Below are 14,649 nucleotides of genomic sequence, written 5' to 3' on the forward strand. Positions count from 1 at the left end.
ATAGCCAGTGTGAAAATGGCAAGATTTCTATTTTAGATTTTAATAAAGATTGTGATATGGAAAAAAAATTACGAAACATTTTTTAGAAATGAAACCTGAATAAAACAACAGATTATTTTTTTATGATATATTCCCTTTAAAATGCAGAAACAGGATAGTTGCATGGTAAAATGTTTTCTGAATGTAGCTATCACTGGGGGAGCAGATTACATCCAGATGTATACAGCTAGTATTACTTTCAGTGAGAGCTGAATAAATCAGAATAAAGTGAGCTCCCCCTAATGTTGGCAGCATACACCCAGAAATGTATTATGCAATTAGAATACTACCGTTACAAACACTTACTATAAAATCAATCAGCATCTAATGTTGGGCATGAAATAGTAATTTAAAAAACTGACCGTCACATCCAAACATAAACTAAGTGTGAACAGGTGCTAACCTAGAGTCACAAACTCAGAAACATACAAACAAAAAAGGCAGCACTCTGTAGTGCCATAGCATGCAAATATGAAAATTGAATTGCATTGCTGCACTAGAAATATGAAAAATTGAGAAAGCTTAGCCCATAAATTGGCCAATTCATGTGTACCTAGAAGCCACGGTAAGGCGTTTCTCTTTTCCAGTTTCCAATTTTTCATATTTCTAGTGCAGTAATGCAATTCAATTTTCATATTTCATATATGCTATGGTGCTACAGAATGCTGCCTTTTTTATTTGAATGTTTATGAGTTGGTGACTCTAGGTTCAGCACCTGTTCACACTTAGTCTATTTTTTGGATGTAACGGTCAGTTTTTTTACATTTGTATTCATTAGCCTTCTGACTGAGCACTCCACCTTTTAGCCACAGGTGTTTTAATTACAGCAGGACGCTACCCCTCCACAGAGAGATAGATTTTAGTCTAAGAGAGGACTCACATTAGGTTCCCATTCAGATGAAGGCTTTATTCTAAGAGAGGAATGGCAGTGTTAGGTCCTGGAAAAGAGAAACGCCTTACCGTGGCTTCCAGGTACACATGAATTGGCCAATTTATGCGCTAAGCTTTCTCAATTTTTCATATTTCTAGTGTAGTAATGCAATTCAATTTTAATATTTCATATTTGCATGCTATGGCGCTACAGAGTGTGCCTTTTTTGTTTGAGGGGACATGAAATAGTTACCTGAAATTATATCTATATTTTAGTCATAGGCCACAGAAATTATAACTTTAACTCATAAACTGCTCAGAATATCAGATTGTAACCTATCACTAACTGTAGACCTCCACGAACGTTTTATGTTAGGTCATACCCAACTCCTGGAAGTTAGAGTTTCACAGTTGCATGAACACCATCAAGTTTAGCATGAAGTCCATCAAGTTCAACCCACAACCTAACTTGTTGATCCAAAGGAAGACAAAAACTATGAGGCAGATGCAAATTGCCCCATATTAGGGGGAAAAAATCTGTTCTCGACTCCACATATAGCTATCAGGCGAGTTCCCCGGATCAATGTCCCTTCACAGAATATAGTACTCATAACCTATAATATTATGTTTTTCATGTTTTTCAAGAAAGGCATCCAGGCCCTCCTTGAACTTTTTGTTAGTGAATATATCATAACATTATATGACAGAGAGTTCCATAGTCTCACTGCTTTTACAGTAAGGAATCTGCATCTCTGATGATCAAAGCTTCTGTCGGGCCATTTGGATATTTATACCATCATTCAGGGGCCGTAGAAAATTATCAACTTGATATTTATTCTGCTATATAATTATTTAATTACCTCACCCCTAATGAAACTGCTTCGCAGGAGGGGCTGGGGGCATACACATGACAGGAGGGTCTGGGTGGGAGCTACATTATCAGTTAATTAACTCACCCCTAATGGAACTGCTTGAAAGGAGGGGCTGGGGGCATACACATGACAGGAGGTTCTAGGGTGCATACACGTCACAGGAGGGGCTGGGGGCAAACAACACACAGGAGGAGCGGGGGCAGGAAGGGTGGAGGCATACACATGACAGGAGGGGCTGGGAGCATACATATGACAGGCGGCAAGCATGCACATGACAGGAAGGGCTTGGGGCACACACATGACATGAGGGGCTGGGGAAATACACTTCACAGGAGGGACTAGGGGCATACACATCACAGGAAGGGCTGGAGCATGTACATCACAGGAGGGGCTGGAGGCATACATGTCACAGGAGGGAACCTACGAGAAAGAAAATGAGCATATACGCTTCTGTAACTAAATAAGTTAAAATTAAAAGTGTATTTAAATAACATAGGGTTCTTAGTAATACTGTTTTTGGGAAAAAAAAGCATAAAAGCCATCCTACTGTCGGCAAGTTGACCCTGATCAGGATGGTTCTACACTGTTTAATATTAAAAACCTTACCATGTGTCAGATATAACCTCAGTGTGAATGAGGGCAGATAAAGCACCAGGTCCTGACCTGTGGACAACAGCCTTGAGAAGCTTTTTAAATGTAATGTCCAGCTCAAGGAAGGGAGGCCATTCCCTAACTTACAGAAAATGCAAGGTATATGCTCATTTTGTTTGTTGTAGGTTTTGTCTGTTTAATTGCCAATATGAACGTGTGTATATGTGTTGCATGTATACCATCTCAAACTCCAGCTCAATTTTTGTGTTTTTTCTTTGGATTTTTGCATGTTACGGCATGGCCTCCCTTCCTTGAACTGGACATTTACATTTAAAAAGCTTCCCAATGCTGAGGTACCCAGCGTTCAGGACCCGGTCCTTTATCTGCCCTCATTCACACTGAGTTTACATCTGACACTTGGTAAGGTTCTTAATATTAGACAGCGTAGGACCATCCGGATCAGTGTCACCTTGCCACTGGTGGGATGGCTTTTATGCTTTTTTTGATCAAAAACAGTATTACTAAGAACCCTGTGATATTTACATGCACTTTTGCATTTTACTTATTGGTGTGCTTGCTGCAGTTCCTGGCGGCGTGCCTAGTACGCATATACTAAATGCCTTCAGCTTGTTGCTCAGAGGCATTTATTATAATGTAGTACACCAGCAAGATGGCTCCCAGCCAATGGCTAGGAGGCATCTTGTATAAAAGACTCCTTCTCCTCTAAGGAGTCACCAAGCTACGTAGTGAATCATTAGTTGTGTGAGGTCCCCTGGTCCCGGTGCAGCCAGAGCCTGAACTTTATCCTCTGGTCCCATGTGGCCAGTCCTGTATCCGTTGTCCCCTGATCCGGTGTGGCCAGTGTCTGAACCTCGTCCCAAGTTCCCGGAGTGGCCATTGCCTGAACCTTCTCACTTGGTCCCGAAGCCGCCAGTGCCTGAACCTTGTCCCCTGGTCACTGAGCGGCAAGTGATGGAACCTTGTCCCCTGGTCTCGGAGCGGCCAGTGCCTGAACCTTGTCCCTGGGGTCGGAGTGGCCAGTGCCTGAACCTTGTCCCCTGGTCCTGGAGCGGCCAGAGCCAGAACCTTGTTCCTTGGTCCTGGAGTGGCCAGTTCTTGAATATTGTTCCCTTGGTCCTGGTATGGCCAGTCGTGTATCAAAAGTCCCTTGGTGTAAGGTGTACTCCTAGTGAGTTGTGAGGTTCCCTGGTCCCAATGCGGCCAGAGCCTGAACTTTATCCTCTGGTTCTGGGGTGGCCAGTCCTGTATCCATAGTCCTTTGGTCCCGGTGTAGTCAGTGCTTGGACAATGCCCCCCCTGGTCCTGGTGCGGCCAGCGCCAGAACCTCATCCCATGTTCCCAGAGTGGCCAGATCCTGAACCTTGTCCCCTGAATCTGGAGCTGCAAGAGCCTGAACCTTATTCCCTGGTCACGGTAGCGGCCAGAGCCTGAACCTTATTCCCTGGTCCCGGAGCAGCCAGTTCCTGAACATTATTCCTTGGTCCTGGTGTGGCCAGTCCTGTATCCAAAGTCCCTTGGTCCAGTGCATGAACATTATCCCCTGGCCCATGAGTGGCCAAACCCTGATCCAGTATCCTAGACCGCCTAGACCGGTGTGTCTGAACCAAGCCCTAAATCAGTGTCAGCGTACGTGACCCAGGGATCAGCAGCTGCAGTACCGGATTCCGCCCAGGAGTGGTACCTGGCAGCTACCTGCTGCACAAGCCTGACCTCACCACTAGAGGCTCCAGTGAACACCAAGGTAGCTGCTTATTTACACCCCTTCCTGTGTAGGCTCGGTCCTGTGGCACAGTGGGTCTACAAATTCACATGTGCCACGGTTGGGCATAACAAATAAAAACATCAGCTCGCCACACAAAAAAAACACATAGCTCCAACAAAGAAACATTTAAAAAGTTACCAGTCCTAAAAAAATTGTCATTACTTAAAGAAAACTATAAAAGTTTGGTATCGCCATAATCATTCCGACTAGAAAAACAATTTTGGAAATGCATTTTTTTTTCCATTTCTTTCGCCATTTTAGTAAGATAAAATGTAGGGTGTTCTGCAAAAGCTCTCATATAGCAATTTTGTCAGAAAAATAAAAAAGTTATGTCTCTTGGAAGAAGCAGAAGGAAAAACAAAAGGGTATAAATGAAAATTGGCTATGGCAGAAAAGAGTAATGTTATGCATTTTTCATTTCCATTTTGCTCAGCCTATAAGTGAGGACAACTTACAAAGTGGCTCCTGCGCCCAACTGGTTGGACTGCCCAATTTTTACTCCACAAATTAACAATATTATGCAATGAGGATATATTTAGCCGCTAACATTTGAGTATTTCCTCTACTTTGGACTGAATTAGGTTTTGCAATGAACTACTCACAACCTGCATGACTCCATTTGTACATGTATGTAGAGAACAGGAACTGATTTACTTAGGAGATGTTCACACTGATTGTTTATGTCAAACTTAGCAGCAAATAAAATCTATCGTACTTGAGAGCCTCCGACTGCTTCAAAGAAAGCAAGACAGATGTGTCATAAAAAGGATATAAAAATATAACCTGAAGAACTGCCTTAAATAAAACCCAAGGGAATGGCATATTGTGCTTTCAACTGAGGCAGAAATGTTTCATTCATGCGTAATGTCCTTAAGAAGATCTTATTTTTCTACTTTAATTATTATTACGTTTTACTTAATTTATCACCGAAAGTTCATGATTTTTTCAAATGTTACTCTATTAAGAAAATGGGAAAGGGAAACTAAGGATTCTGATGTGAGCAGGAAAATCTTGACACAATTAGACTGTACTAATGTACAAGCAGCACTTCAGACTGCTTTTATTGTGGACTGGATGTCAGAGCTTCTGCATAGGACGTATCACCTTTGACCCTCTCTTGTAAGGCTCTTAAAAAATATTGCTTTCTGCAACTGTACAGTATAATGATTACTCCTGGCATAACTGATACATCTAATGATTACTCATGGCATAACGGATGCATCTAATGATTACTCATGGCACAACCGATACATCTAATGATTACTCATGGCATAACTGATACATACTGTATAATGATTACTCCTGGCAAAACTGATACATCTTTTGACATCTTTCACTCCGTCCTCAGGCCGAAAGCACATGCCCCTATCACAAACATTTGTGCTGATGACCTGGCTTCCCACTTTATAGAGAAAATAGATAATATGCGTCAGGAAATCCATTCCCAGCCACCAATTGCAGTGACTCCCATCCCTCCCTGCATTTTCCCTGGCTCACTCTCCACATTTGATCCCATCATAGAAAAAGAAGTCTCCAGGCTCCTCTCTTCTCCTCGTCCGACTACATGCACTACTGACCCCATTCCCTCACATCTCCTCCAGTCTCTCTCTCCATTCATCACTACTCACCTAACTACAATCTTTAATCTCTCCCTCTCCTCTGACATTTTCCCCTCCTCCTTCAAACACTCTATCATTACTCCATTATTAAAGAAACCTGCCCTCGACCCATCCTGCACAAACAACTACAGACCAGTCTCCAATCTCCCCTTCATCTCTTATCTCTTGGAGCGCCTTGTCTACTCCCGTCTTACCTGTTACCTCTCCACTCATTCCCTCTTAGACCCTTCATAGTCCGGCTTCCGCCCCCTACATTTGACAGAAACTGCACTCATCAAAGTGACCAATGACCTTCTGAGAGCAAAGTGTAACGGTGACCACGCTCTGCTCATTCTTCTTGACCTTTCGGCAGCTTTCAACACTATTGACCACCGTCTCCTACTCCCTAGGCTCCAGTCACTAGGTCACAGAGAAAGAAGCAGAGATGATTTCCTGCTCAGGCCTCCAGAACAAATGCACTGGCAGGGTGCAGCGGACCCGATTAATGATGGCAGAAACACAGGTGCAACAATACCGATGAAACAACCACTTTCAATCTAGTGTTGGCTGTTTGGTATTTAAATGCACAAAAAGATAAAAGATAATAGTCTGTATATGGCATTATTCACACAGGCAATGCAGAGCATCTGGTTTACAACTTATTACTAACGCACATACAGGTGGGCGGCCCAGTGCTACAAAATGCATGCTGTGCGAACAGAGGCCACAGTTTACAGAGCCATCTTGGTCCAACTGCACCCTGCAAGATAAAGTGCAAAAAAAACATATCAATGTATGCAAGGTATTGGTTAATATTGGGGCCCAATATATAAGATGGCAACCTACATCAAGGGTCCTTACATTTTGCCAGTCCTAACGCTAAACATCTCCGAACGATAATCAAACAAGGCTCACTGACACAATAAGAGGACTTAAAAAAATCCTCCAAAAATTTTTCAAAAAAGTCACAGAGAAAGAAGCAGAGATGATTACCTGCTCAGGCCTTCAGAACAAATGCACTGGCAGGGTGCAGTGGACCCGATTAATGATGGCAGAAACACAGGTGCAACAATACCGGTGAAACAACCACTTTCAATCTAGTGTGGCTGTTTGGTATTTAAATGCACAAAAAGATAAGAGATAATAGTCTGTATGTGGCAGTATTCAAACAGGCAATGCCAGTGCATTTGTTCTGGAGGCCTGAGCAGGTAATCATCTCTGCTTCTTTCTCTGTGACTTTTTTGAAAAATTTTGGGAGGATTTTTTTAAGCCCTCTTTTTGTGTCGGTGCTCCAGTCACTAGGCATTAAGGACACTGCTCTCTCCTGGTTCTCTTCCTATCTTTCTGACTGCCCCTTCAGTCTTTTGTTCCCTGGCTCCACTTCATCCCCTCTTCCTCTCACTGTTGGGGTACCTCAGGGCTCAGTCCTTGGCCCCTTCTCTTCTCTCTCTACACGGCCCCAATTGGACAGACCATCAGCAGATTTGGCTTTCAGTACCATCTTTATGTTGATGACACACAACTATACACGTCATCCCCTGACATTACCCCCGATGTACTACAGAACGCCAGTGACTGTCTGTCTGCAGTTTCCAACATCATGTCCGCTCTCTATCTGAAACTCAACCTCTCCAAAACCGAACTTCTCCTGCTGTCTACTAACCTCCCTAAATCTGACAGTGCCCTCTCCGTAGGTGGCACCATAATAACACCCCGGCAGCAGGCACGCTGTCTGGGTGTTACGTTTGACATCAATCTCTCCTTCACTTCCCATATACAATCTCTTGCCCGCTCGTGGCGCTTACACCTAAATAACATCTCTAGAATCCGCCCTTTTCTCACCATGGAAACAACAAAAACCCTCACTGTCGCCTTGATCCACTCCTGGCTGGACTATTGTAATGTTCTATTAATTGGCCTCCCCGTTACTCATCTTTCCCCTCTCCATTCCATCCTTAATGCAGCAGCCAGGGTCGTCCATCTGGCTAATTGGTACTCAAACGTGTCTGCTCTTCGCCAGTCATTACACTGGCTGCCCATTCACTAAAGGATCTAATTCAAAGTACTTGTTCTCACCCAGAAAGCTCTCCACAGTGTGGCACCCCCTTACATCTCCTCCCTCATTTCTGTCTATAGGCCTAGCCGATCGCTGCGCTCTGCAAATGACTTTTGACTAATCTCTGCACTAATCCGTACCTCCCACTCCAGATTCCAAGACTTCTCCCGTGCTGCGCCAATCCTCTGGAATGCTCTACCCCAAGAAATTAGCAAAGTTTTAGGCGCTCCCTCAAAACACATTTGTTCAGAGCGGCCTATCACGTTCCCTAATCAAAGTCATTTTATGTGTTAGGGTACCGTCACACATTGAAATTTCCATCGCTACGACGTTACGATTCGTGACGTTCTAGCGATATCATTACGATATCGCTGTGTCTGACACGCTACTGCGATCAGACACCCTGCTGAGAATCGTACGTCGTAGCAGATCGTTTGGAACTTTCTTTCGTCGCTTGATCACCCGCTGACATCGCTGGATCGTTGTGTGTGACAGCGATCCAGCGATGTCTTCGCTTGTAACCAGGGTAAACATCGGGTAACTAAGCGCAGGGCCGCGCTTAGTAACCCGATGTTTACCCTGGTTACAAGCGTAAACGTAAAAAAACAAACCGTGCATACTCACCCGTCGGTGTCCTTCAGGTCCCTTGCCGTCTGCTTCCTGCTCTGAGTGCCGGCCGGAAAGTGAGAGCAGAGCGCAGCGGTGCTGCGATCTGCTCTCACTGTACGGCTGCACTCAGAGCAGGAAGCAGACGGCAAGGGACCTGAAGGACACTGACGGGTGAGTATGTACGGTTTGTTTTTTTACGTTTACGCTGGTAACCAGGGTAAACATCGGGTTACTAAGCGCGGCCCTGCGCTTAGTTACCCGATGTTTACCCTGGTTACCCGGGGACTTCGGCATCGCTCCAGCGCCGTGATTGCAACGTGTGACCGCAGTCTACGACGCTGGAGCGATGATTATACGACGCTGCGACGTCACGAATCGTGCCGTCGCAGCGATGAAAATTTCAATGTGTGACGGTACCCTAAGTGTGTGTGTAGCCCATTCACTATCTCCACCTATCCCCCACTCCCTCAAGATATCTGGACCATCATTGTAAATACACACTTGTACTTTGTATCTCCCCCATCTCATTGTAGATTGTAAGCTCTCACGAGCAGGGTCATCCTATTTTGCTTTAATTAATGTATTGTTAACGATGTTACTTATGACTGCTGTGTTTGAAACTGTTAAACTGTAAAGCGCTGCGGAATATGTTGGCGCTATATAAATAAAGATTATTATTATCTTATAATTACTCCTGACATAACCGATGTATACTGTATAATGACTATAGTGATTACTCCAGGCACTAGACTTACAGATTTTAACTTCCTAGCTGGTATAAGATAACCGAGATCACAAGTTTTTCTTCTCTTTCTTTTCACTTTTGCACTACTCTGTTATGTATTTTGAGTAACACAAATGATTTTCTTTTGAAAGCTGATGAACTCTTGCCATTAATTTTAGGTTATCTCGAGCCAAGAGGAAAGGTTACATACATTTCTGAAATACCAATTACACTTGTGCTTGGAGTATTCTTATACATTAGTGAACAATTGAAGTGAACTATCCCAAGTAAATCATTTCTCTATACAGTATCTGTTTTTCCGTACATTTTTCTAATTTATTGTACTATGACAGCTCATTAAATGCAGTTAGCAAAGTAAATGAGATCAAAATAAATGGCAACAAATTTTTGGCTTAAATGTGGTTTAATTGATTTTATAAATCATCTTCAGATGTTACGTTGTTACATGATACGTTCCATGTAAGAATGGAATACAGTCTTTCTATTCTGTTCTGGAAATGTAATAATCAGCACCTACAATTCATGAAATGTGTTCCCAATGTCCTAATGCATGACCAATTTGGCCACATTTAGTCAATGAGCAAATGCAATAAGAACAACTTTTAAAAAAGGCCATCCTCCTTTAGCTATGTGGGTAAGGGTGCTTTCACATTGCATTTAGTGGCACTGTCAGAGCATAAGTCCGAACCCCCAGCCCCCACCCCGTCTGGGTGTCTACCTCCTGTAGGCATACACACCCAAAAATGATGCACATTTGCTCTGTTGGCACCAATACAGCCTATGACCCCTTTGGCGCATACATCCGGATCCCATTTTGTGGGGGCGGAGTTCGGACATATACCCCAACAGGGACACTAAACATAACGTGAATGCACCCTAAGAGCACCACTTTAATAATGACTCATTCACAATAACAGTGCAAATAACTTATGATTCTCACTCTTATATTTAACTTCTGCCTTCAGTTGTCCTTACCTACCAAAATAAAAGATAAGCATGATAATATTGCTCAGACCCTTTTTTAATTTTTTTTTATTTTTTATTGAAATACATGTTTCAATTATTACAGTAAAAGAAAAAAAAATTGCCATTTTAAAATTTTCACTATAATTTATAGGTTGTCAACCAATATAATTTTATTTCAGTTAAACATTTTCAAGTAGCTCAGACCCTGTTTAAACAGTCAGCAAAGGTATATTTAATGAGTTACAGAGCTTTTTTCAGGTTTTGTGCCCGAAGATCATTAGAAATACCAAGAAAAATCGAAGTTCACATCAAGTATTGGTTCTCATGAATGGTCTAGCTAGTGTTTGTCTTATAGTTATCCTCAAAGATGTAGTAAAGTGATCATTCCTTATACTATGTCCAATGAAGAGACCTGAGTAGTTTCAAAGGCTTGTTACCATCTTTTCAGTTAGCTAGCAGAAGGAATACTGCCATTGAATATAATTTGGTACAGTATATGGAAATATCCAATCCTGAATCCAGTAGATTTATAAAAAATTGCCCTCTCTTTTAAACCACATATCCAAGCCCTTGCCTCCTCCTGCTGACTCAAACTCAAAAATATTTCCCGGATCCGTGCATTCCTTGACCATGAAACCACAAAAATGCTAGTGCACGCCCTCATCATCTCCCGCCTTGACTACTGCAACCTCCTACTCTCTGGCCTCCCCTCTAGCACTCTGGCACCACTCCAATCCATCCTACACACTGCTGCCCGACTAATCCACCTGTCTCCCCACTATTCCCCAGTCTCTCTTTTCTGCCAAGCCCTTCACTGACTTCCTATTGTCCAGAGGCTCCAGTTCAAAACCCTAACTATGACATACAAAGCCATCCACAACCTGTCTCCTCCATACATCTGTGACCTCGTCTCCCGGTACTTACCTGCACGCAACCTTCGATCCTCTCAAGATCTCCTTCTCTACTCCCCTCTTATCTCCTCTTCCCACAACTGCATACAAGACATCTCCCGTGCTTCCCCCATACTCTGGAACTCTCTACCCCAACACATCAGACTCTCGCCTACCACGGAAACCTTCAAAAAGAACCTGAAGACCCATCTCTTCCGACAAGCCTACAATCTGCAGCGATCCTCTGTCTGCTGAATGGCCGCATGACCAGCTCTACCCTCTCCTAGTGTATCCTCACCATCCCCTGTAGACTGGTAGCCCTCGCGGGCAGGGTCCTCTCTCCTTCTGTACTTGTATGTGCCTTGTTTTGCTCATGTTATTGTACTTGCCTATATTTGCCCCTTTCACATGTAAAGCGACATGGAATAAATGGCGCTATAAAAATGTATAATAATAATAATAATAATAAACAAATTTATTAGAAAAACGTAAAAAATTTAAATTACGTTTACAGCATATACCTGGGATGTGAATGGGTCCATACTGACGCGTTTCAAACTGTACATTCTTAGTTATAGTTTAGAATAAATCTCTGTGGATAGGGGGTTGTTTTATAAAGTAAGTGGACAGGAAATTACATTTATTAAGAGCCTCGGCACTCAACTTAAGTGATCAGATAATTTAATGTTGTCCACACTAGTAGTAAGTAAAACATTTCGGTCTTACATCAGACCTTCATCAGTTACAGGACAAAGTAAGGTTATTAGATCAGGTGGACCAATAATCTTGGTTGGAGATCACTAAATCATTAAACATTCCGTGACATGAAAAAGTGGGGCATGGGTTGTTAGACCTGTGCACATATAGGGTTAAGTGCGATGTGCCTCAGCAGCATGTGTGAACACGGTGACAGATCGTCGTTTTACAAAAGAGAAACAGGCTGATTTTTTAAATAAACATAGTGTACCTAAGGTCTGTTCTGATATTCAAGCCATTTGGCACTGTGGTATTTATTTTAAGAATTGTAGATGCTTCTTTATACTTTAAAATTCGAGATCTGTCAATTTCCCTTTTGGGTGGAGGAACTTTTTCAACAGATTTTACCTTATTTTTTCGTTTTCTTGTCATTGAATATAGTGTCTTCGAGGTAGGGACTCGTGGTCCAGACTCATCAAAGTAGAAATCTCAGCACCACAGAAAGGATAACAGACCATAGGTCTTGCTGCAAGTATTATTTATTTTGATCCAGCAAGAAGTCAAAACAGATATAGTTCAAAGTTTCAACAGTAATCGGTCTTTGTCAAGGACATCTGTGTGCAGCAAGGCCCAGATGTGGCGCTGAGGTTCAATGTTTTCAGTTAGCCATTAAAGGGTATCAACCATTGAGGACTCACAAATTTGAATATTTCTAGATAATAAAATAGGAATTCTCCACTCAAAATATGGGTCAACAAGCCACATGGACCCAAACAATAGTCAATTAACATATTAAACATTGATTGCTCAATGACCCTGTGTCCCTGTCTTGCAAAAAGCGTTGACAATAACCTGTAGGAGCTGATATAAAGGTACCGTTACACTAAACGATTTACCAACAATCACGACCAGCGATACGACCTGGCCGTGATCGTTGGTAAGTCGTTGTGTGGTCGCTGGAGAGCTGTCACGCAGACAGCTCTCCAGCGACCAATGATGCCGAAGTCCCCGGGTAACCAGGGTAAACATTGGGTTACTAAGCGCAGGGCCGCGCTTAGTAACCCGATATTTACCCTGGTTACCATTGTAAATGTAAAAAAAACCAAAACAGTACATACTTACATTCCGGTGTCTGTCACGTCCCTCGCCGTCAGCTTCCCGCACTGACACGCCGTAAAGCACAGCACAGCGGTGACGTCACCACTGTGCTCTGCTTTTACTTTACGGCCGGCGCTCACATTCAGTGCAGGTTAGCCGCCGGCGGGGGACGTGACAGACATCAGAAGGTGAGTATGTAGTGGTTTTTTTTTACATTTACAATGGTAACCAGGGTAAATATCGGGTTACTAAGCGCGGCCCTGCGCTTAGTAACCCGATGTTTACCCTGGTTACAAGCAAACACATCGCTGGATCGGTGTCACACACACCGATCCAGCGATGACAGCGGGTGATCCAACGACGAAATAAAGTTCTGGACTTCTAGCTCCGACCAGCGATGTCACAGCAGGATCCTGATCGCTGCTGTGTGTCAAACACAACGAGATCGCTATCCAGGACGCTGCAACGTCACGGATCACTGTCGTTCTCGTTCAAAAGTTGCTCAGTGTGACGGTACCCTAAGAGGCAAGAAGCAGCCATTCATCAATTCAGAAACAACAATTCAATAATCAAACATTCAATCAATAGTCTATGATTCTTGACTTACCGTAAGGAAAACACAACAATTCTAGAATCAACATTCAGACTCATGAATGATATTCTATGACTCTTGGCCTACTGAAAATAGACGTCTGGATAATTAAGATTAAATGCTGTGTCATCATATTGTTCCCCCATCTTAATTAGTCAGACGTGATAGGATTCTGTTCATCCTTTTCCTGGTCCTCGGCTTGACCTGGGTAACTCCTCGCGTAATTGACCAGAACCAACTCGTATTCTTTGCGTTCACACATGGCGTCTTTCGCCTCCCTTGGTTCCTGGTTTAAATCCGATCGAGTCTTGGTATTCAATATATCGAATTTGGCACAGCTCCTGTAGTTGCTATTTCTTGTTGCGGTTATACATCCACTCTTGTCTTCTTCTGAAGGACGAGCTAGTGGAGATGGACATGATGGCATCTGAAATCTGCTGTGTATGCATCACCTATGGTCTTCTGTGTCTGTCTGTATGCTTCCCTGGTTGTGGAGGCCTTGGACGGTGTCTACGAACACCAGTTCCCCAGGATATGCCAGGCTGAGTGGTGTCCCACTGCTGCCACCAATTGTGGAGACACTGAGGTCAGTGGGTGCTCTTGTCCACTGGCCTGAGACTGCATGGACCAGGGCTCATACCACTGAATGCATGATACTACTCAGACAACACAGGTGAGGGTAAAATAGTGTGCCAATACTTTATTGAACCACCAGACAATAACATATAGAACAGTCCCCAACAAAATACCCAAGATGGTGCAAATTACAGAGTCTCACCATTTTGCTGACTTGCCGGGATTAGAGCAGCTGCAACTTCGAGGCTTCCAGGGTTGACAACCCTCACCAGTGACACCCTGTTTTTGGCGGGCACCCACAGAGAGACAAGCTTAGGGAGCTGACAGTCTACTCAAACACGTGGCCAGGTGAACAGATGGTCCCAACCTGGCTTCTCCGAAAGTCTCCATAGAGCCAAGTGACCGAGGGAGGGTCCCAACCTGGTTTCCCCAATCAAATTCATGGGTTCAGTGATGGTCAATGGAGCAGATTGTAATTCTTCCACCTAGAGCCATGGTCCTTAAGCTGACAACTTGTGGAATGTCAAATCCGTGTTCCTCTTAATGGAGCCATGGGATCCCGGCAGCTTTACTGTTGTGTGACAGTAATTGAATTGTCAAATCTCATTGGACATTATAAACATATGTGGACACCACCAAGAGAGGTAAAGGGGAAAAAGTTATGTTAT

The sequence above is a fragment of the Ranitomeya variabilis genome, chromosome 4 (genome assembly GCF_051348905.1).
Source record: "Ranitomeya variabilis isolate aRanVar5 chromosome 4, aRanVar5.hap1, whole genome shotgun sequence".
Taxonomy (NCBI): domain Eukaryota; kingdom Metazoa; phylum Chordata; class Amphibia; order Anura; family Dendrobatidae; genus Ranitomeya; species Ranitomeya variabilis.